The 23,414-nt window shown below is 33.2% G+C and overlaps 1 protein-coding gene across 1 annotated transcript in view; it reads right to left on the bottom strand.

Moving 5' to 3' along the window:
• The window catches only part of LOC149419289 (uncharacterized), a 172,090-nt gene extending 164,434 nt beyond the window's left edge, over positions 1 to 7,656 (bottom strand). The window contains exon 1 of the mRNA XM_089638207.1: positions 7,473 to 7,656. The gene's annotated coding sequence lies outside the window, so the exon portion shown is untranslated. The remainder of the gene's footprint in view (positions 1 to 7,472) is intronic.
• Between the last annotated feature and the right edge of the window lie 15,758 nt (positions 7,657 to 23,414).

The raw sequence follows: 23,414 nt of genomic DNA on the forward strand, positions 1-23,414 counted from the left end.
ACATTTATTTGATTTGTCCAGGGCACTCTGAATACTAGATGAAATTTTTGCAATGGCATCTTGGGTACTTTTTCCCTCTGTGAATCCGAATTGATTTTCATTTATAATCGAGTTTTTTTTAAAGAATGCAGTTAGTCTTTTTTTAACAATTTTTTCAAAAATTTTCGATATATTAGATAAGAGTGAAATGGGTCTATAATTAGAAATGTCCTCCGGGCTACCGGACTTAAATATTGGAGAGATTATGGTTTTCTTATACGTGCTCGGGAAAACTCCTGTCTTAAAGCTATTGTTTATAATATGAGAGATTGGTGTAGAAATATAATTTTTAATGATTTTTAGTGTTTTTACAGCGAGACCGTCAAATCCCGGAGCAGAACCACCTCGCATTTTTGATATAATTTGTACAATTTCAGACGGATTGGTTGGTTCGAAGAGTTCAAGTTTAGTTTCTATATTTGGAATATTTTCAATATACATCTTATTTATTTTTTTCACGGTAATTTTTTCTGCTAGAATCTTTCCGATATTTGCAAAGAAATCGTTAAAAGCGTTTGCTCCTTTTTTAGGTTCTTCAATACAGTTAATTATGTTATTGTTTTGTATTACACTCTTAATAGTATTACTTTTGGTATTTTGTTTATTTTCCATGATTTCATTGATTATATTCCAAACTTTCTTACTGTCATTTTCAGAATCATCAAGTTTATTTTTATAATAATTTTCTTTCGTGTTTTTTATGAACGTGGTTTATTTATTTTTGTATTCTCTAAACTGAACATTTAATTTAATGTCTAGTGGTTTTTTTTTGTTTCTTTATAAAGCCATTCTTTGTGTCTTATGGACACAACAAGCCCATGTGTTATCCACGGTTTGATTTTACGAAATTTTGCTGTATTTCCTTTTGGAATAATTTTTTTTGAATCATTTATAAAGTTCGTTAATCTATTTTCAAATATTTTACAGCACTCGTTGACGTTATCACTTCGGAGAATATCTAACCATAATTCAGATGACAATTTATTTTTCAAAGATTCGATATTAACAACAGATATTTCTTTTTTATTATTAGCAGTTTGTCCGCAATGTTGGTTTATCGCCTGAGGTATTATTGAATTGTAATGTAGCGAAGTCATGTAATGTAACATTTATGGTTTATTACTGGTGGGAATTAAGCAGTGGCGGCTTGTGAATTTTGAGTTACTAGTGTGCTAATATTACAAAAAATAACTTTATTGATGTTGTTGTAGCTGAAAACGATTTTTTATTTTTTTTTGAAAAATTAATTTTTAGTAAAAAGATTTTCAGGAAATCCGTGTAATCTGAAATTTCCTGAAAATCTACATACGAAAAATCGATTTAAAAAAAAAATCGTCTTGATCTACAACAACATCAGAAGTACCATTTCTAATAATATTAATACTCTATTACACCCAAAAGTCACGAGCGTATTATGGTAACTTTTTAGAAATTTTATATTTTCAGGCGAAATTTTGGTTCCAATTTATTATATTAGAGAAAATTAGAAATATTATGAACTAGCAGACGTGTACCTGGCGTTGTTATCCTTAGAAGATAGACATACACCACCTCGGAATTTTCTTTAGGCCTTTTTAAGATGTACAATTCCGTAATACACATAGACATATGAATATTAGTAGACCTGCCCTAAGTGATTAAAAGCGTATTATTCCCCACTCCCCATACCGGTTCCATTGGAGCCGGCTGGGCTCGCGTATGGCTTCCCGTGAATCTTGAGAATGTGACGTCATCATTCTTGTTCGAACTAGCGTCGAGCTATGGTCGAGGCATTTTATGAAATAACACGGCAAAATAGTGGCTTGTGATATGAAAACTTGTAAAAATAGATGTGAAAAAGAGAATAAACCCAATTGTCGTATTACATTCCATATGTAAGCATCATTTTAAGCTTATTCACATCGTATAATATGAATCAGTTGTAGAAACATATACTATTACATCGAGATACATCTGGTCGAATGTAGCGATTTTCAAGTGTGCGCATCGTTGTTACTGGGAAGTAAATTATGAACACTTATAAAAGTGTCTTAACTAAATACGTAAACAAAATATTCGACTCTGAAAATAGATTTTTGCCGAATTTGGACCTCGCAAATTTGTTCATAACGTGGCGAGTAATTTGCGCTCCCATGTAAAAATGTCTATTCATTCAAAAGCAGATTTTACTTTTAAGAACTAAATGGTGATATTATAATGCGAGATACCTATATACTGTCAGATTGATTTATTGACGAATCACAGTCAGTTTTACCCCCTTCGTTCTTCAACAGTTGATTTTACCCCTCACCTTTAATTTCTTGTCTATATATTCATATTTCTGTGGTAATACATCATTTTTATGTATCTCATAAGGTTTAGCCAGCGTTAGTAATGTAGTGCTCGAAAAAATATTTTTACCACTTGATTATAAAACATCAACTTTTCTCTACTTTCCATTAGTACAATATGCATGTATTATATATGTAAACCTTTCGGAAGAAAAACTCTAAATGATAGTGAAAATTCTATCAATATCCGTTGCTTAGAAGAACTAAGCGCACAAACAGACAGACAGACGCGGATAGTGACTTTATTTTATACTATTTAGAGATAAAGGATAAATCAATCGTATTATAGTAATAAGTCAGTTAAAAGAGTTCTTCCGAACAGCTCTTAATATTAAATCTCTTATCAAAAAATGATTGCAGTTCATTATTAAGGTTCGTACAGCAATTTTGAGTCAATAACCTCGCGTGTTCAGACATGCGTTACCTTGACAACCGACCGGCAACATTCTGTTTTTCTCAGAAATATTTATTTTTGTATCAATGATAATGAATGGAAGAAATCACCCGAATAAGACAGTACGATTATAAATGGACTATTTCAACTAGGGTAATAAACTAATGAGAACTCCAGTCCACTTTAAAAAAAATAATCAATATTTTCTGTCCATTTCAAATGTCATTTTTTGTTCTTTATATGTCTACTAGTCGTGGTACCCGCTATTGCCCAGGCTTTACATAGAGTAAAGAGGTTTCACTTATTATCATAGTGGTACTTTTTCAATATCAGATGTGGATAGAAATTTCCATCTTATTTTGTATGTCCAGTGTGCAAAATTTTATCTAGAATTGTCAAAATTTCGTTTAAGGTAACCTTTTTTGTTTTCAAATTGTATATTGGGAAATCAAGAGCTGAATTCGATAATTTTCTACATTATACCAAAATACAACTAATTACTAATATTTATTTTATATTTTATGTACACATTTATATCATATTTATGCACCTAAATCTTTTTTTACGTGTATGGACTTCCTCCATGTAAAAATAATGGGAACAATTAAAGATTAATAAAGAACTGCCTTATTTAACTATATGCAAATATCATCACAACGAATATTTTTATTTAAATGTCGAAAGTATTTCTCAATACGCTTAAAAGCAACGTTAAAATATACAAATACATTTATATATATATATGAACTACGCGACTTAAATAAAATTCCTCGCGTGATTCCGAACAGTAAAAGCTCAGAAATATGTGTCACCTTTACGCTCCACCTAACTCAAAAAGCACAACCTATTTCACGAACGAAATATTCGATGTACCTATATTATATCTGTCTGAATATTTTTTCTGCCTAACATTGTCCAATTGTTTCACTGCGATATTAATTGCCGTGTAAAAATAGTTCCGCTCTGCGTGTTATAGGTACTTTAGAGGCGAACATTCCTTTCCCGAAAGCAATAATTTATTGTTACCATTTTCAAGCGCTTTAATTTAAAATTTGTGCTGCCTCTGAGCGCTTTGTTTTAAAAAAGAATCTGTCGACATGTTTGAACATTATTGGTAGACGCGTTGTAATTATTATTACTAAGCGTGTCAGGATTTTTGCTGAAAGGAAAACGAGATTAAAATAATGAATGTGAGAAAAAAACGACATTATTACATAGCTACACAATGTGCGTGTTTGTATGTTATAAAAATCCTTTTCATCCATAGAGTTAACAATTAGAGGTGTTACTGCGAACTAATATCTCGTCGAAACTTGTTCCACTACTAAAATGCGATAAGCGGTGCGCGTAGACCGTATTCTGTAGTTTTTGTAAGAGCGTTGGGAGAGTTGGAGGTCTGTTGGAGGTAAAAATGGTAAACTTATTTTTTAGCTTCATTTATCATCTGAATATAATACATCAATGCTCTCATCTCAGCCCATATTTTAGGATTTTATGACTCAATAAGGTTCTGGAAAAAGGTTGAATAAATCATCACTCTTTTTATGCCCTTTTGTGCGGAGCTATTCTTTTTTATTAAAACGTTTTTATTAAAACAAAAATATAGTGTGATTATTTATTATTATAATAATATATTTCCTTCTTTTGAACTTAAGTCGCATTTTCAATAAAGATCTGTAAACGTAGACCCTGTGGAAGCATGCCTATTAAAAACTAAAAACAATCGTTCAAAGTGGTAATGGAGAAAGAGGCCGTACATCGAGACATCAAAACTATAACGTCTGACACAAGAACATTTGAGAAATTCTGGTCTTAAGATGATATACCACCTCCGATAAGTAAAAAGGCAATCAGAAGAAGAAGAACAAATACCAAATGAAGATAATACCGATCCCCGTTTGTAGTTTGTCTTGACACATATTTTTCATCAACACTGATTTTATGACCATAAAACTGATGACTTATTTCAGATAAACACCAAAACTACTAAAAATAAATCCTTGTTCAAATAAGCTCTTAAAAGGGTGGCAAGAGGATTTATCAATTAGGTTAGCCTTCATCATCCTAACGTACAGCCAATATCTTCTCAAAGCACTACCCATTGCCTACCCCTATGATGAAGCTCTTACGTAAGATGAAGAAATATTTTCCTCCCTACGAAGTTCAGGTGAAACATTCCGTTGGTTTCTTAATGATTTTCCCGATAATACAAATTAATTCCACCCAGCGTCGTTTCGGGACTAGTTTAATGAACTTGATATTAAACTACGATCTTTGAATTAACAACCTAGCGCCTTACCACATGGCTTACAAGTCGATGTATTGTATCGTAGAAGGAATAGTCATACAACGTAGACTTTATGTCGTAAAGAGTATGTTAATGAAAAGTGAAATTCCAGCTTTTGTATTAAAAAAAATGCCTTTCACGAATATAAATGTAAATGCTCAGGAAAATAAATATTTTTCGCGACAAAAGTGTTTTTTTTAGTATTTCGTTTGATGTCATAAATAACTTTTTTCCAATAAACTTCAATATGCACAAATAATCAACGAAGGTATTTCAAGTCACCTTTAGTTCAGATAACCTTGTTTGACTTACCTGTATTTAATGGATATTTTATTATTCTGCCATACAAGTTTTCAACTCAATAATAGAGATACACTAGGACGGGTTGTTTCCCAGAATTTTAATAACATATCAAATTAGATAGTTAATTTTCAAGTTCTGTGAAGGTTCTAATCAAGTTTTGTTATGAATTCAGTTTTGTGAAGCAACAGGCCAGTAATGATATAATAATAGAACTTGAATAGAACCTTCACTGAAAAATTGACTTTGAAATTTGATGAATTGTTCAATTTCCGTGAAACAACGAGTAATTATGATAGTGGTATCGTCAGCTTATTAAAATTTGAATTCGGTTTTAAGCTTGCGGGCAGCGAGTTTGACTTCAGAAATAGTGCAAAAAAAAACCTTATATCTTTCTTATAAAATACTTCGATATAATAATATAATAAAAAAGACAGTGAATCAATTGGTCTTGGTTTGTGACATGTGGCAATCCATCTGATAGACTCTTTAGTTCTCATTAATTGATTAGCAAGTTGCTCTGTCATCAATTTATATTATTTACAGACTTGCAAACTTATCAGTACCCTATTTTATTTATTCATTAATCGATAAAGGTTGTTTTTTATTACATTTATCACTCACTGCTTATTACTTGAAAATCCAGTATTAATTTTTTAAAAATATGTTCATGTAAAATGGGGTTATTTACATGAGTAAATGTAAATTTATGATACAAGTATGGATTAAAAGTTATTGTTAAAAAAACAAATTAAATAATACAAAGTTAATTTATACAAATTATACAAAGTTAATTAATACAAATTAATAAATAAAAATATTCAACATAATATCAATGAGAAAGAAACAGGAAATTTTACTATACTACCTTCATAAGTTATTTATAACAAAAACGAAAGAACCTCCTAGATTTATCAAGAAATTTATTCACAAAAGAAAAATTTCGTAATAACAAACATAAAACTTGTTTCAATTTCACGAAAAACATTAAAGAACTTCTTTATTAATTCGAATTGCGTTTAACATCTTTTGTCATGTTAAAAAAAATAATCAGATTTCTAAATTTGGTATTTTCTGACGGATCTTTTAAATTATCTTTTCCATTTTAAGTTTTCGTGTATAATGGCGTTTTAATATTTTTCGCTGCCAACAAGTTGATTCTTTAGAAAGTTTCAATGAAAAAGGAATCGAATTAACTGGACGAATAATTTAAAGTAAAATAATTTTATAAAGGGTACTTGTATTCAAACTTCCTTATTCGTGGAATTAAAAACAAGTTAAGTCAAATCAGTACTTAAATTAATTGATGTTTGCCCCCTTCGGACTCAAAGTAACATATTCAAGCAGTGATTATATCAGATACTGGTCATACATAACTTCCTTGCGAGATAACATTTGCAAAATATATTAGCAACTCAAAGAATTATAATTAAAATGAATACTTCTTCTTAAATACATGTTTCTAAGTAATGACATGGAGATATGTGTTATAGTAAATAGTTCTTAAATGTAGTATATTATCAAATTACATTTGTGTATATATATATATATTGTTTTTATTATATCATTTGAATTCACATGAAATGATTTACATGTACCGAACAATGTCTATTTGAGTTAAAACCACAGTAAGCGGAAAATGTTGCTTGTGTTGTGATAGAAAACTTAGCCAGCCGAGGAATTGAACATACTACGCTTGGATGGGACCCAGACGCGATTTTAACTCAGCCACCGACCGGTCAAATCAATATAAATTAAAATATTAGTTTTCGTTTGTTCAAAATCTTAAGTCTCCGAAAGTACTTAACCGATTGCTTTTAAATTTTGACACAATTTTGTATTCGAATACATTTATATAGATGTTATCGCCATCTGTTGGATGTAAAATCAACATGCGGTATAGTTTCTCTATCTGCACAGACTTACTGAGCCACAGCAACGCATGACGGGGTAAAGCTAGTTTAATAAATAAATATACTATTATATATTTAATTTTTTTTTTCTGATAACCTCTAAAATATTTTTCCAATTTGGAGACTCTAAAAATAACTTAAAAATTATTAAATTTTTAAAAAATATGGTCATGTATTAACTAATAAAGTATCAAATTGAATATACTCACAGGAAAATTCCATCGAACCTCCGAAACAAATCAAATTCCTCAAACTCGATTTCCACCAAATACCAAAAGTTTAGCCAGAGACGCGGCAACTAGCGTTCACCACCAGGTATTTTAAATCTCGTAGCAAAGTTACGGAGTGCTAATATTACACCGAGAGCTACGGCGTAACAGACGTGCCTCTACGACCGACGCCACAGGTACACTGAATCGTAGCCGGCTTCGCGCTACGACCGTAGCGCCAGAGACACATAGACTATAATAATACTCGTAGATGCACTTAGGGGTGTATATATATGATGGCGTTGAGCGCTATGACCATACAAAAATTAAAGTTTTGAAGTCATTTATTGGTCATTTATCTATTTATGATAACTTATTATGCTAGGCGTTAGTTTCAAATCCCAATTACTCCCTGCCGTTTGAAGCCAATAGGACTACGGCATCCACAATTGGGAAATGTTGTCAGGCTGAAGGGGGTGAGGACGATAAGAAAGAGATACGAATAGGAAAGTTATTATTACAGGATTGCTATTCAGATCTGATCACCAAACACGGTTGAAGTGTTTTCAAACCACGTTTCGAGTTGTTTGTCATTTTGAGTTGTAGTCTTTCTCCGGGATGATCAGAGAGGATACTGATATACCCAAAAAATATTTTTTTATTTATGTTAATGGCGTAGAAGCAACGATACGAGCGCCTACTAGATTTTATTAATAAGGACACTTACAATATTTTGAATTATCAAGTTAATAATAGAATTGCGAATATTGGATTTAGGGACACAGTTTTAATGAAGTTTGGCATTATAGAAACACTGTGGCGCTACACTAACAACCTCTGTGAGAAAGTTGTTTTGAGTTCAATTTTTTTCTTGTTTATCATCTAGGCTTTTGAGTCATAATCTTACATTTAATTGCCGGAGTATAAAAATACAATTTCACTATTTATAAGAGAGTGTAATTTACTCAATCCCTCACGGCATCATGTAATACACACAGTTTTGTTTAATCGCTTCAGGCAGAAAATAATCCAGTGCGATATGCGGAAGAGACTTTAGTGCGGCATCATGTAATATCACACAGTTGTATTTACTTGCTACCGGCAGAAGAGACTCCAGTGCGGCATCATGTAATATCACACAGTTATATTTTATCGCTTCGGGCAGAAGAGACTCCGATGCTTCATCATGTAATATGACACAGTTATATTTACTCGCTTCCGGCAGAAGAGTCTCCGGTGCGGCATCATGTAATATCACACAGTTATATTTACTCGCTTGCGGCAGAAGAGTCTCCGGTGCGGCATCATGTAATATCACTCAATTATACTTACTCACTTCCGGCAGAAGAGTCTCCGGTGCGGCATCATGTAATATCACACAGTTATATTTACTCGCTTGCGGCAGAAGAGTCTCCGGTGCGGCATCATGTAATATCACACAGTTATATTTACTCGCTTGCGGCAGAAGAGTCTCCGGTGCGGCATCATGTAATATCACTCAATTATACTTACTCACTTCCGGCAGAAGAGTCTCCGGTGCGGCATCATGTAATATCACACAGTTATATTTACTCGCTTGCGGCAGAAGAGTCTCCGGTGCGGCATCATGTAATATCACACAGTTATATTTACTCGCTTGCGGCAGAAGAGTCTCCGGTGCGGCATCATGTAATATCACTCAATTATACTTACTCACTTCCGGCAGAAGAGTCTCCGGTGCGGCATCATGTAATATCACACAGTTATATTTACTCGCTTGCGGCAGAAGAGTCTCCGGTGCGGCATCATGTAATATCACTCAATTATACTTACTCACTTCCGGCAGAAGAGTCTCCGGTGCGGCATCATGTAATATCACACAGTTATATTTACTCGCTTGCGGCAGAAGAGTCTCCGGTGCGGCATCATGTAATATCACACAGTTATATTTACTCGCTTGCGGCAGAAGAGTCTCCGGTGCGGCATCATGTAATATCACTCAATTATACTTACTCACTTCCGGCAGAAGAGTCTCCGGTGCGGCATCATGTAATATCACACAGTTATATTTACTCGCTTGCGGCAGAAGAGTCTCCGGTGCGGCATCATGTAATATCACTCAATTATACTTACTCACTTCCGGCAGAAGAGTCTCCGGTGCGGCATCATGTAATATCACACAGTTATATTTACTCGCTTGCGGCAGAAGAGTCTCCGGTGCGGCATCATGTAATATCACTCAATTATACTTACTCACTTCCGGCAGAAGAGACTCTCAGAGAATTCCAACTTTGGTCCCGATTTACTCGAAAACGAAAGTCAAATCAAAAATATTATTCCACAAAATCGACTCCAAATGGGATGTGGATTTACCAGTTTCCCGCTCATACTACGAGTTTCCTGAAACCGTGTATAAATATATCTTTTTGTGTTGTTTGTGCAGCGTGGATCGAAAAACTGTTTTGACTTTCAGATATTTGAATGCATGATATGATTGTAATTATTCCTAAACGGAACGAATCTGCATTCAATTATGCATGATAATAATTATTAATTAATTCCATTGGGCAAATTACAGCTAAGCGTAGCGGTAGATGGAATTATAACCGGCATGGCATTTTGATGTAGCTTTAAACATTGATATAAAATACAACAGAGAGGCCTGTGTTCTCCAAAAAGGACACTTTTGTTCCCTAGTCTGTTACAAATTATATGAAAACTAAACGGACGACGCGACGTATTCTTGGAAATAGCTTCTAACCTTATGTTATCATAAAACTGTTACAGCGATTGTTTAGGATCAAATGGAACAATAACAATAATTTCCCCTTTCGGAAAATGTTGCGAAGTTTTTATAGAAGTGGGAGAGGAGAAAGAGAAGGTTGAAAAGTGCTTGCCTAAACAGATTTGTTATAACATTGTTTAGATTTTGATTTGTTGCCTTTTTGATATTGTGCAGTCAATATAATGCAAAGAAAATGATGTAAAAGTGATCAATTTAAAAATTATTAACACAATGAGTAAAACCTCAAATTGTTATGTTAAATAATTGAAAACAATATTAGAGACTCTCAAGCTGAAATTTGAAACTGAAAATTTGGTAAAATCCCCGGCAAGGCAGAGGTCCTGGGTTCAATTCCTAGATTCAATCAAAAAATTTCTTATTTTTCTATTTTAAATTTTCGTTTAAGTGTCGCTTATAATGTCGACAATATTAAATCTTCTTTTTCAATGAAATGTTTTTTTTTTAAAACATCTTCATAAACTTCGAGCCCACTTGAAGTGAAATGACACTAAGCTACGCTATAAAAATGATATTTTATTATTATTACTAAACTTGTGTCAGAATTTTTAGAATCTTTCCGAAAACCATAAAGTCTGCACCAATTGATAGATTGGATTGTAGGAGCCATATTATTATATTTTTAAATGCTATAAATTTGCTAACTTCGATGTACAAATGGTTATAATAATAAATTGAATACCTATGACACCAGGAAAGTGCAATGTACGAAGTATGGAGATCTATCCTACCTACCGACTTTAACCCGAGGAGAAATAACGCGATGTATATTTACATAGGTACAAACCCAAATTTCTACATTACTGAACTTTACTTTTGGGTTGATTTAGGATCATGTTTATAATGAAATCCGATAAAACATTGTCACACGTGAATAAAAGTTTTATGGGCGCCAATATGGGTTGTAAATGGAATTGATTAAATCGATGGCCGTGGACATCAAATTAATCATACAGATAAAATTCCTTAAATTACATTTTGGTGTCGCCTTAAACTATCTTTTATTTCTTGATGTCGTTTTCTCAGATTGGTCTTTTTGTCTTGTACGTTCTGGAGGGTTACAACTTTCAACAATATCTAAGCCATATCTTTGAAAATGCTGTATTTTCATTAAATCTATTTTTATAAAGGAGATCATATGTTGACTCTTTTCTGAAAATCTCTGCCAATTAAAATTCACGATAAGAAGCATAATAACAATTATTACATTTAATTTTTGCCAGTTTTCAGAATTTTTATCTACCAACAGGTACGTAAGCTGTGTTTTTTTTATTTTAAATAAAGACAAACATTTCCGGGTTACAAATGACTTGAAAATTTATGAAAATCGAATCGGACGCAAATACGATGTCAACTCAGCCACCGACCGGTGTTCAAGGAAAAATGAAAACAATACGCTTTCAACGCTCCCTGGCGTCAATGATAGAAATGATTGTGAATTTGATACACACTTAGGTACAAACAATATTGTCTATCTACTACTGCACGTAGTAAGCTTTATGTTACAAACGGACATATTCATTGTTCTTTCTGAACAATGAATATGTCCGTTACTTTAATGAAACACATTGAATTGAGAAAATGAATGGTTGGTGCTTTTTTTATTTTTATCGGCGGTCATCGTCTTCAGTGCTCCATTCATATTTCTGCCATAGATCCCATCCCCACACACTCAAAATACATTCGTTATTTTTTATTCAACAACCGAAATATTCATTATAAATAATTTATATCGCAGAACAACGTTTGCCGGGTCAGCTAGTATCCATATAATATCTGCGTTATTTTAACTATAATATTATTTCAAAAAAAGTTTGTTTGTAAAAGCCCTACAGTAAATAAATAAATAAAACTAATAAAACGCTAAACTTTAATTTTCATAAAACCTGCTGTATTCTGCTTTCGAAAACCCCATAGTGTACCATGACATTTATTTGTAGTAAGTGTTACTCGTCTAAAAATTAGAAGGTTCCCGTACAGGAATTTAGTACATATTAATATTTATTAGGATAGTATCATATTATTTTACCATAAAACTACCAACGAAAAAGTTTGTAATTAATGTTGAATTTCTTCCTCATTGCTTGTTAATATTATTTTACAAGTATTGTATTACAATTCATTTTATTACAAATTTGCGTTTTATGAATTAAAGTTCTGTTGTTGTTAATTTTCACAACTGCCAATACTATAAAAAATTCTACAATTCTAAAGAAACATATGTCCGTGATTTTTCATGAAAATACGATTAAAACAGTATTCTCTGTCTTTTTCTTTTCATACAAGACTTGTGAGAAATAGTTTTTTTATGAACGCGTTTTATTTGGAATTTTATTAATCGTCGATGACGTGCATACAACCTCTCCTGGGACTACTATAATCAATTTGCAACAAAAAAATAATTCTATATCTTATGATGCCATCTCTTTTTGAAGATTGTCTATAATAGTGGAAATCTTCACCCTGCATTTTTCAGCCTAGAAAAGGATTGGAACTGCAGTAATACCAGTCACCTCAATTTTGAAGTCGAGAAGTGTGGCGACTTCCATCAATTTTACCACGGTATAAATGTAATAATAGTTAGTTAATCTTCTATTTGTCCTCATAATGTAACCAAGTCATCGGAGTACGCTGTTCATTCGATGAAGAACTTTAACATGATTACCCTATCTGTATGAGGCATTATGGTAAAACATTCCGTAATTACTTCTAAAAGAAAATATACATCAAATGCAGGCGCTAATATTTACCCACTACCCACAAATATTAATAAAAAATACACAAAAAACTGTCACCGTTTTACCGTTAAACGAAATTGTGTATAAAAGTAAAAATAAAAGTATATCAACTGGCCGCAATTACTGAGATCGGAAAAGCGAGCTTTCAACGGAACTTCATTCCCTGACATTCGGTATCTACTCGCTCTGACTGTTGGCTTCTAGTTACTGGTGGGTACCTACTTGCAGAAAAATTGTTGCTGATACTTGCGAGGCACCTAGCTACTCGTTTATTGGGTTGTCATCTCCAAACCAGTGGTGCACAGCGGTGGATTACACAAAATAAGTAATTAAAAATAAAAGTTTTTCTTCTTGATGTGAAACAATACTAGAGTTTCAAATGTTCGAAAAGAAAGAGATGGAGAAATAAATCATTCCAATAATCCAGCTAGTCAAATACATTTCAAGAAAAAAAACTTTCGGAATATTGGTCTTTAAACGAGGTGTTTTTTTTTGTTTTTGTTCCTATTCTTTGTATGAAGATTTAAATTACACTTATTTATCAAAGTTTTTACTATCCTTCGCCAGGAATTGAACCCTGCTTCAACGATCTTAACGCTCTGTCACGGAGGTAGCTTACATAATTTAATTTTTTTTTAAATCCCAATCTTAATCACGCCTTATAATTTTCGAAATATTATTAATCCTGCTAATTTTCTGGTAAGGTTTATGTTGAAACTTCTGCTGTTTTACACACTAAACATTGGGGTACTATTGTGTTAATTAATTTAAACTTTGTTATGAAAGCACAGCGCCTGATACAAAATTTCTGACGATTGAAGTTACTAAGTATCTACACATTGTATAGATCGAACAAATAAAATCAAGTTGTAAAGGTTGCGTTATAAAGCATTTATTGAGTTGAATTATTTTATTTGTATGGCGTTACCTAATAATTAAAGCACGTTCAATTTCAAACTGAAGCTGTACCGTTCAATAAAAAAATCATTATCAGTTTTTAACTCAAAAATACAGAAATTTATTAATATCCTAGACTAATTAATTGTATTTTTATTTGATTGATTTAATCGTTGTGTCTTTGAGAGTGAGTTTTTGCATGATAGTTTGTTGATATGAATTTACTAACCCAAATATAAATACATCGTGTTCTACGCTCATACCGTGAAACTTTGGGGGTTATTCATAAAAAACTTCCAGGCCTCAACAGAAAGAAGAGCAAAAAATGTACACAATTTATTTATTTTGTTAGTGCCCAATAAAAAGTTATTAATTTTTATTTTATTGTATGATTTATAAAGCGTTCATATAAACACACTTTTGTAGCCATTATTAATTCTTCCCATTGAGTCAGCTGATCTATATAAGATTTAAAATGTGAGGTTGACCATTATATTATCCGAACACGAGCATCACTCGTAAGAGTAAAGCTACAATGATACAGGACAATTTTTTTAGTTAGTTGGGAATTAATTAATTGAATTGCTTTGTTTAAAAAACTCAATTAGGATTTTTTCTTAGAAAATCATGATCCCAAAGTTTCATGGCATGAACGTGAAACACGGTGTTTATGAAATATGACGAATGCCATTTTTAAAATCAAAGACAACAAGCACACAATCAAGTGAGTCGAGAGTCGGAATATCAGCATTAGAATGAGAAGCAAGATGTGTGCCACAATGCAGGTTTGTGTGTCACCCTCACGTCCTACCCGATGAAAACGTACCTACGAATACTAAGCAGATCCTTCGTAAAGATTAACCTCCCCATTTTCCAGCTTTGTTCCCTTGCAAATAATTATTACGAACAAACGTAAAATACATATTTTTCCTACAACCATTATTATAAATTCATTATGAAAAAGAAAGGGGCCTTTTTGGCCCGGAGCTTTGTATGCCAATATATCGAAAGTCAAAAAGTCCTTTCCTTCCTCTACGAAGAAACATTGTGATTGTTGTTTATATGTTAGTCAGTTAATTTCCTTTGAATCAAGCTTATGTAGCTTTAGAAATATAAAATCTTTCCTTTCCATTACGATTTAGAAAGTGCTTCGCGCTTAGGTGGGTAAAGTATATGACACCAAATCCGCTTCCACTGGCTATAAAATCTTAAAAGCTTTGAGCTTTTATGGATTTTTTTCATTTATTTATTGAGTTATGCAAATGCGGGTTATTTCCAAAAATTACGTCATGGGTAGAATGCCGTCTATGTGGATTAATTCATACTCACTCTGAATTATGTAAAGTTTTATGCATGTAACTTTGCATCATGAGTTATGCCATGCTTTGAGGTGTATTGTATAGGTATATTGTGTAGTCTGTGAACTCGCCATAACAGTTAGTGTATTTTGAGCTTTGAGGCTCCGTGTGATGTTTCCAATACTTACGCTCTGAATTAAATTAAAAAGAGGTGTTTATTTGTTGTTGAAACACTTAATCAACTCTCTCTTGAAGCCGTGATTGTGTTATGATCCTTTTGCGTTATCGATTTGGGTAGCCCAGTTAGGAATCCAGGTAGCCTGGATTCTCATTGCCTCGAAAACTCTGGTCCGTCATCAAGAGGATAAGGTGCCTTTACAGCCGCTGTGCCTACATGATGCACAAGTGAGGTCTTAAAGAGTCGATGTGATGTGTGAATGCGGTGCGGTACAGACCACCGAACATGTGGTCAACGAATGCAGGATCAATGTGGTCTACAGGGTGACGCTTGAGACCCTAGACTGATTCACGGACCTAGATGTTCCCCCTTGACTTCCCCACCATACGTAAAAAGATAAATCAAATGGTTTCAATCCTTCCTTGCTTGTTTTTACGATATAAGTCATGTTGAGTGTTGAGTATGTGTCATTCCAATACTCTCGGTATTAATTAACAGGTATTTTTAGCAAATGGACCAAATCCCTCCCTGCTTGAACTTATCATAACAATGGAATAATTCATTTGTGCGATTGAGTTATTTTGAGCTTGTCTCTTTGTGTTGATTCCCTTTTATTGTAAAATGGTGGAACTAAATTGAAGATTAAGCAGTATATTCAGCAAGTGGTCTTAATCCCTCTCTGTTTGAAGCCGCCATAACCGGGAAACGCCATCAATGGCGCAGTGGGATGCATCTGCAACCGTACTTACTGTCATCGGAAGGCAGAATGTTCCGAGGACTTTTATTTTACTTTTTTTTATACCGTTTCATATTTTAATCACGGCGGCCATTTTGCCGCTTTGTTCATATCGCGCGGAGCGTTTAGCATAAATTTTCCGGCTCGCGTAATAAATATGAAGGTATAAGAAAAATAAAAACCTACTCAAAATACAAGTGGGACGTCCATTTCGCCCTGTTGAGCATGTACTTACTGCTTCTGGGGGCATTATTAAAAATGCGTGTTTGATTGCAGACAAATGGTAATATTCCCAGAAAGATATTTTGAAGATAAAATTATAACAATGCTTTATTTATATAGCACAATTTAAACTTCGACAAAAATTATTCACTTACGTACGGCTGAGAGGAACTAAAGACGCTTTGTTTTTTTTTATTTTTTTTATGTGACTGTGTGACTGCCCTTGTGTGTATTGTGGAAAGCAGGGGAACTATGTCACCACCCGGTTGGGCAGTGTTGTGAGGCGGGTTGAGTTAGGGGCTGTAGGAAGAGATATATTGAAGAGGTCCGGATTATATGAAAGATGAAATTCAGATGCCAATAGCTCATTCCACATATGTTTTTATGAAACCAACATCAACTGTAAACAGATGTTCCGCTAGTGTCCGTCAAATGCTGCTAATATTTTCTTGTTTTTTTTTTGTATTCGTGTATCAAAATATTATCGTTTAATTTTCTTTAATTTTTTTGACTTGTTTAGTTTTTAATGTATATATAATACATATACCATTTTATATAAGATAGGAGTGTAAGGAGGATATATGATGCAAATGTGAATGGTAGCAGAAGTCGGGGACGCCCGAGGAAGACATGGCACGATCAAGTGAATCAGATACTCGAGTCGGGCCATGTCAAGAGTCAGAATAATAGAAGAGTATGTATGAGACGATGTATGAATGTGAATGAGGCAAGGAGTGTGTGCCAAGACCGAGTTGTTTGGCGGTCCGTCCTCTCTGCCTACCCCTGCGGGGAAACGGCGTGATGGTTAGTTAGTTAGTTAGTTAGTTTACCATTTTTTATGTGACTGCCGCACAAGCCCCAACTGCTCTCAACCATCTGGAGTCAGTGGAACTATGGTATCCCCAAATAGGATATGATGTTAAGCTGAAGTGAGTGTGGAGGGGATTCAAGTGGAGAAGAGAGATAAGAAGGTGAGGAAGTACGCAGCTGTTGAGATATGGTCACCAAAGACGGCTTAAGCCATTTCAAGCAACATTTTGATTGTGAATAGTGGTTTTTCACCGTGAGAGTACCTATCAGCCACTAATTTATAAACATACGAAATGTATGTTCAAAACGAAAATAAAAAAAATCTGTCGTATTGTTACAGATAACGTTCTCAGCTAAAACAAGGATAACATAAATAATAGAACTAGTATAATAATTTGTTATAGAATTTACGCATTCGTATTTACTTTAAACTTTTAACTTTTCCTAAAGTGTTGACAGTATTCCAAACACTCTGCCAGTTGAACGCTCAATGTGAATGTACAATAAAAATGTACATTCACATTTGTGATAACATCTGTGTGTAGCAATACAGATTTCCATTAAGCGCGTTGTTACCGAAGTACGGATATTGTGTTTGCGAAACAACTTAGGGGGCTAACAACAAACCACTAATCAGGCTATTTCCCATAGAAGTGATGGGATGAGGTAGCATTGGATCAATAAGCAATATTCAGATGACGGAGGTAGATTTTTAAAAAGGGTGAACGTTATGGTTATAAAATGAAGACTAAAATTTAATCGTTTTCATGAAAGATTTACTTTGCTAATTTATATTTCAAGATCGATAGCCGTACTGATATATACTCGTATATTCATATATACTGATACTGATATATATACAGGTGGAGCAAAATTAATCACCCTATTAGAAAACGCTATAACTTTTGTAAATGACACCAAATGTCAATTGGGTTGTGAGATTTGTGAAGTTAACAAACCCAAAATACGATGCAATAAGACATATGGGGAAAAAGTAATCACCCTATTGTAAAACGCTATAATTTTTGAAAATAGCGCCAAATCAATGCGGTTGTGACATTTATGAAGTAAACAAACCCAAAATACAATTTGATACGACATATGGGGAAAAAGTAATCACCCTATTGTAAAACGCTATAACTTTTGCAAATGACGCCAAATGTCGATTCGGTTGTGACATTTGTGAAGTAAACAAACGCAGAATACAAATCACCAAGACATGAATCGGTTTACTTCGCAAGAACGCGGAATAACAAGCACTACCAAAGTTTATCATAAAAAAAAATTACAGCAAAAGAACATCAGGTTAAGAAAAACTTAATTGGGAAATTAACCCTTAAAGTTGGGAATATTTATATATATATATATATATATAAATAGTCCCAATGACGCAGAAATTTCTCACGGAATTCAAATTTCGGAATGCTTTCGAGGTATTGTAAATGTGCTACATAGGTACTTCTTATTTTTTAAGTTGTCGAAAAAATAAATACCATTTTAGAAACTAGTTTAAATAATCCTTCAAATGTTTGTATTTGAAGATAACATTGGTATTTCTAAATAATAAAATTTTAATATCAAACATAAAAATTCACCGATACAGCGTTTGAATCGAAACGTCTATAATTTTGCAAGAATTCGATATTTAGAAAACACATTTATTTTGTGTATAGAATTAGGACGGGTTATTTCGAGGAATTTGAAAAATTCATGAAATTTCAAAGTTGATTGAACAACTGGCCAGTAATGATATAATAACAGAATCTTCACAGAACTTGTAAATCAACTTTGAAATTTGACGAATTATTCAAATTCTGCGAAACAACCCCCTTCCTTAGTACGAAAAACCTCACTTCACTTTTATACCGTTTATACAAAAAAATGTTAATATTTTTTAAACTTACAAAAGTCATCGAAAAAGTCCCACTTTTTTCATACACTTGGACAATTTTTAGGATCTTATCCATTGAATTAAGTATAAATACTTGAAAAAAAATGAGAAGATTAATTATTTTTCTTTCTATCAAATCACATTCTATACTATATGGACGCGTTCAAATGTATCCCTCGCTCTAATAGAATACGATGTTTGTAGCTAGTAATGTCCTTCCGAGGCTTGAAGGGTTAAAGGAAAGGTACAATAAATTCGCTGACCTATGTTGCTTTAAAAAAAGGACATGACCATCGGACTAAATCTTCATCCAATAAACCCCATGAATCATTTACTTATACTTCTTATAGTAACTTTGACTACAGTAGGATGCTGGTTTTATTCAACCAGTCATCAGCAATCACTTTGTTTATTTTTATCCACATTTACGTAATTCGGAATCCTCAAGTTAAAATATGGAAATTTCAATATCGTATACTTAGTTATTCACTCACATTATTTGTTTGTAGCTTTTACAACCAGATACATACAGTTCGTAGGTTCACCAATTTGAATCAGCAACTTTCCGCCCAACGAATAAATTAGTTACTTAATAATTGGTTGCATTAAAGCGGGGGTTAAACGTTCCGTAATTGTAGGTCCATAATTAATAAGCGAAGGCTTTGATGAGCAGTGGGGTTTGCAAAAGCTCTGAGTGCTGCCAACCGAAAACTGCATGGCGAGCGTTGATGAATATAGGATACGTTTTACCAATCATATTTAAGTACTACTGATTGTGTTACTCTTTTATGTACAAGATCTGCAAGATTGTTCCAATGTTTGACCAATGAAATAACTGAGTTAAAAGTAGTTTTTTCATGTGAAATAACTATCGCTTGTATACCATTTGCCAAGCGTAATAAGAAGAATTCAAGCCTCATCATCATCGCATTTGCCGCTACAAGTCCTGGAAAATTCTTATCGCCTTTACTAGTATTTTGTTGTCTACCTTTAGTTCCGTATATTATGCCATAGGACCTAGGATACGGTGTTTGCCTTCAGTTATCGGTCACCTACTAATCGGTTAATAGAAATGCGTCTTTGATCTTTGACTATCTAATTTTTTAGTAAAAATAATTATAATAATATTGGAATTTCATAACCTGAAACCATTTTCCTATTTTGATTCCAAATATTCGTCTGATCTTTCTCACTTTCAGAAGACCAGATCATTAAGCATCATGTCCTACAAACTTGAAAACATATTAATTATTGACAAACCGCTTCAGTGGTTTAAAAACTGCATTGAAAATAAGACCCAAAGTCCTCAACTCAATGAAGACAAAAGGGAACAATTAAGAAAAAAAATGGAGTTTCACAAGGCATTACGCTAGGTCCAATTCAATTTTTAATCTATATCAACGATTTTTCTAACCTTAACGTCAATGACAGCACCATTATAAGCTTTGAAAATGATACGGTAATAGTAATCAAAGAAAAAACTTGAAGAGAAAAATATTTAAAGGCCGAATATTCCATGAATAGAGTCAAATCATGGCTGGATTGTAATTTGCTCACCTTAAATGCAAGTAAAACCAAATATTTTTTAACTTCAGTATCAACAAGAGTGGCCAGTTAAGATCCTATCCTGATATTGTAATGCACGCATGCGACGCTAATAAATTAAACCATTACAAAGATGAGTCAATTCAACACGCACATTACATTAAGTACGACAAACTTCGCTGGGAAGAGCACATTGAAGTTTTGACCAAACCATGTATAGTTATAATAAACTAAAGAAAGTTCTTGATCTAGAGTCTTATTTGCCTTATGTCAAAGTCATCTAGGATACGGTACAGCAGGCTCTTACTTTGTTAGGTCCTCTGATAACAATTTAAAAAGTAATCCTACGAATTATATTTTGAAAGCCCTTCAGGCATCAAATAAAGTAAATTTTTCGTATTTAAAGGTTCTTTATGTCAGGCAATTATACATTAACGTAGGCATAATAATAATACATCTATCAAATCCATCAATGCATATCACCCGTAGTAAAGACACAACAGCAAAAATACAAGGAAGACTTTTGGTACCGAAATATAAGACAACCTTTGTTACGCTTACAACAAACTGCCACTACAGACCATAACAATAACATATAATATGTATTCCTTTAACAAAAGCATCACTGAATGGCTAATGAGAAAATATCACAAGGAAATTGAAAACCTTAAGAAATACAACTTGTCTTAAATTTTCACATTGTATTATTTTATTTATTTTTATATTATCTAATCGTTGTCTTATTAATGACATGTCTAAAAATGTCTTCATATTAATTAATGATGGCAACTAATAATATTGTTGTTGTCTTTTTGTATGAAAAATTAAAATTATCTTTATTGTTTGTAAAAATTATTGTTTTTTTTTTGTCCCGTACGCATTTATATACCATTTATCCGATTTCGCTGAAAATTTTAAATTTTGTTTTCTTAGTGCCAGTAGTGTTTAGAGAGCCATTTTAATGGTAGAAGAATTCGGGACGCTCGAGAATATTGCACTGGAATGAAATACGGAGTTGAATTAGACAAAATGTAGTTGTTTTGCAGAAACCATATAGATTTAATTATACTTCATGAAATGGGTGGTAGAAAAAGTCGGTGATGCCCCAGGAAGACATGAATCAAATAATTATTTGTGGTAAAATGAAACGTAAGTTATGAACGAAGAAAGAGGTATAAGGAGAATATATGACTTGGAAGTGAATGGTTGAAGAGGTCAAGGACGTCGAGGAAGATATGTGACATTCAAGTGAAATAAATGCTTATCACCATACGATAATATTATTTCCACCTTAAAAGTGCACCAAGTTGTCAGGTATTCACAAGAGAATTCACAAGAGCAGAACTTTACCTCAAACCATTTATTATTCCCCGAGCAACGCCGAGTGCAAGCAAAACCTCCTAGATCACAAGGCCGAGACACTCATTCAAAGCAGCCTCCTAACTTGTATGAGATTTTACAAAAAATTTCGTTTTAATTTTTTTTTTCAATTTTTTATTTTTTATTAAAATATCTTAAAATGTTATAGTTCATTTAAAGAAATAAATAAAAATACATTTTTTAATTATCCCCTACGAGCTAGGAGGCTGATTTGATTCAGTGTCCCGGTCTTGTGATCTAGGAGGTTTTGGTGGAAGTCAGCTAATATTACAATAAACGCCGATTTATTGGCACTGAACTGAAATATGTGTTATTCTAGTGCACTGCATTCCAATGCTGTAAATTCATTGGCATTGGCGTCATGATGTAACCGTCACATTAACAATCATAACCGTCACGAAGTTACGACTAAATGTATTAGTATCATTGTCACTTTGTCACCGGCCTCATTCAATTAATGTCAGATTTAAATTAATAATTGAAATGGGATGGTTACACGTTTAGCATTCAAGTAAAAATTTTCGGAATGCAAAGAGAAAAAATAATAATTTATTAAGAACCTCCTAAAATTATTGGTAATCCGTTTAAAAACGGAATTGTAGTGTAGTGTTCCGATGTATAATGAATGTACTAAAAGTTAAATAGGAAACATCCTGCTATCCCATATTAAGGCGGATTTTAATAAATCAGTTATACTGATTTTTACCCGCGTGCATGCTGAATTTAATAAAAGGGAAAATCATTACAAAACTCGCACCTTATAGGTACATTCGTACAACAATTAATGATTTTAATTCAATTTAAATAAAATAACATTGACTTGGTATCTCATCAAAATGATTCAACACACCTACAAAAAGTGATATTTAGTCATGAAAAGTGATGAAACAAAAACTAAGTTAAATAGATTACAAAGGTAACTATTTTACCTAGTTTTTGTTTCATCACTTTTAATGACTCTATATCACTTTTTAAAGGTGTTTTTAATTGTCATTTTGATGAAACAGATTTGGTATAATTACGTAAAGCAAATTTCTGGTATTTCACTGTGACATTACTAACAGGTAATATTTCCATTACGGGGTCTTTATTGTAACACCAACTCCATACATGTAAATCTGATATCAATGCCGGGTTGTTAATATTGGTATTTAATATAACACGTCAAATTACAGATCAAAATTTCCATTGAGTGGTATAGCCACAATTTTAACGCACTGGTTATTTTGCCTGGTATTGTAATGAACGGGTCGCTTCTACGATTCGTTCTTAAGCTCAACAGCTCGGCTGTGGAACGAACTGCCGGCCTCTGTGTTTCCTCCCTCCTACAACATGGGACTCTTCAAGACCCATGTTCACTCCTTCCTCTCCACAAAAAGACCCTCCACACAGCATCCCCAAAGATGACATAGGCCCTGAGGGAAATTATTTTCTTCAGGGCCTCCTGTGTGGAGTAAATATAAAA

The sequence above is a fragment of the Hesperophylax consimilis genome, chromosome 12 (assembly GCF_061612785.1).
Source record: "Hesperophylax consimilis isolate HC1 chromosome 12, BYU_Hcon_1.0, whole genome shotgun sequence".
In the NCBI taxonomy this organism is placed as follows: Eukaryota; Metazoa; Arthropoda; class Insecta; order Trichoptera; family Limnephilidae; genus Hesperophylax; species Hesperophylax consimilis.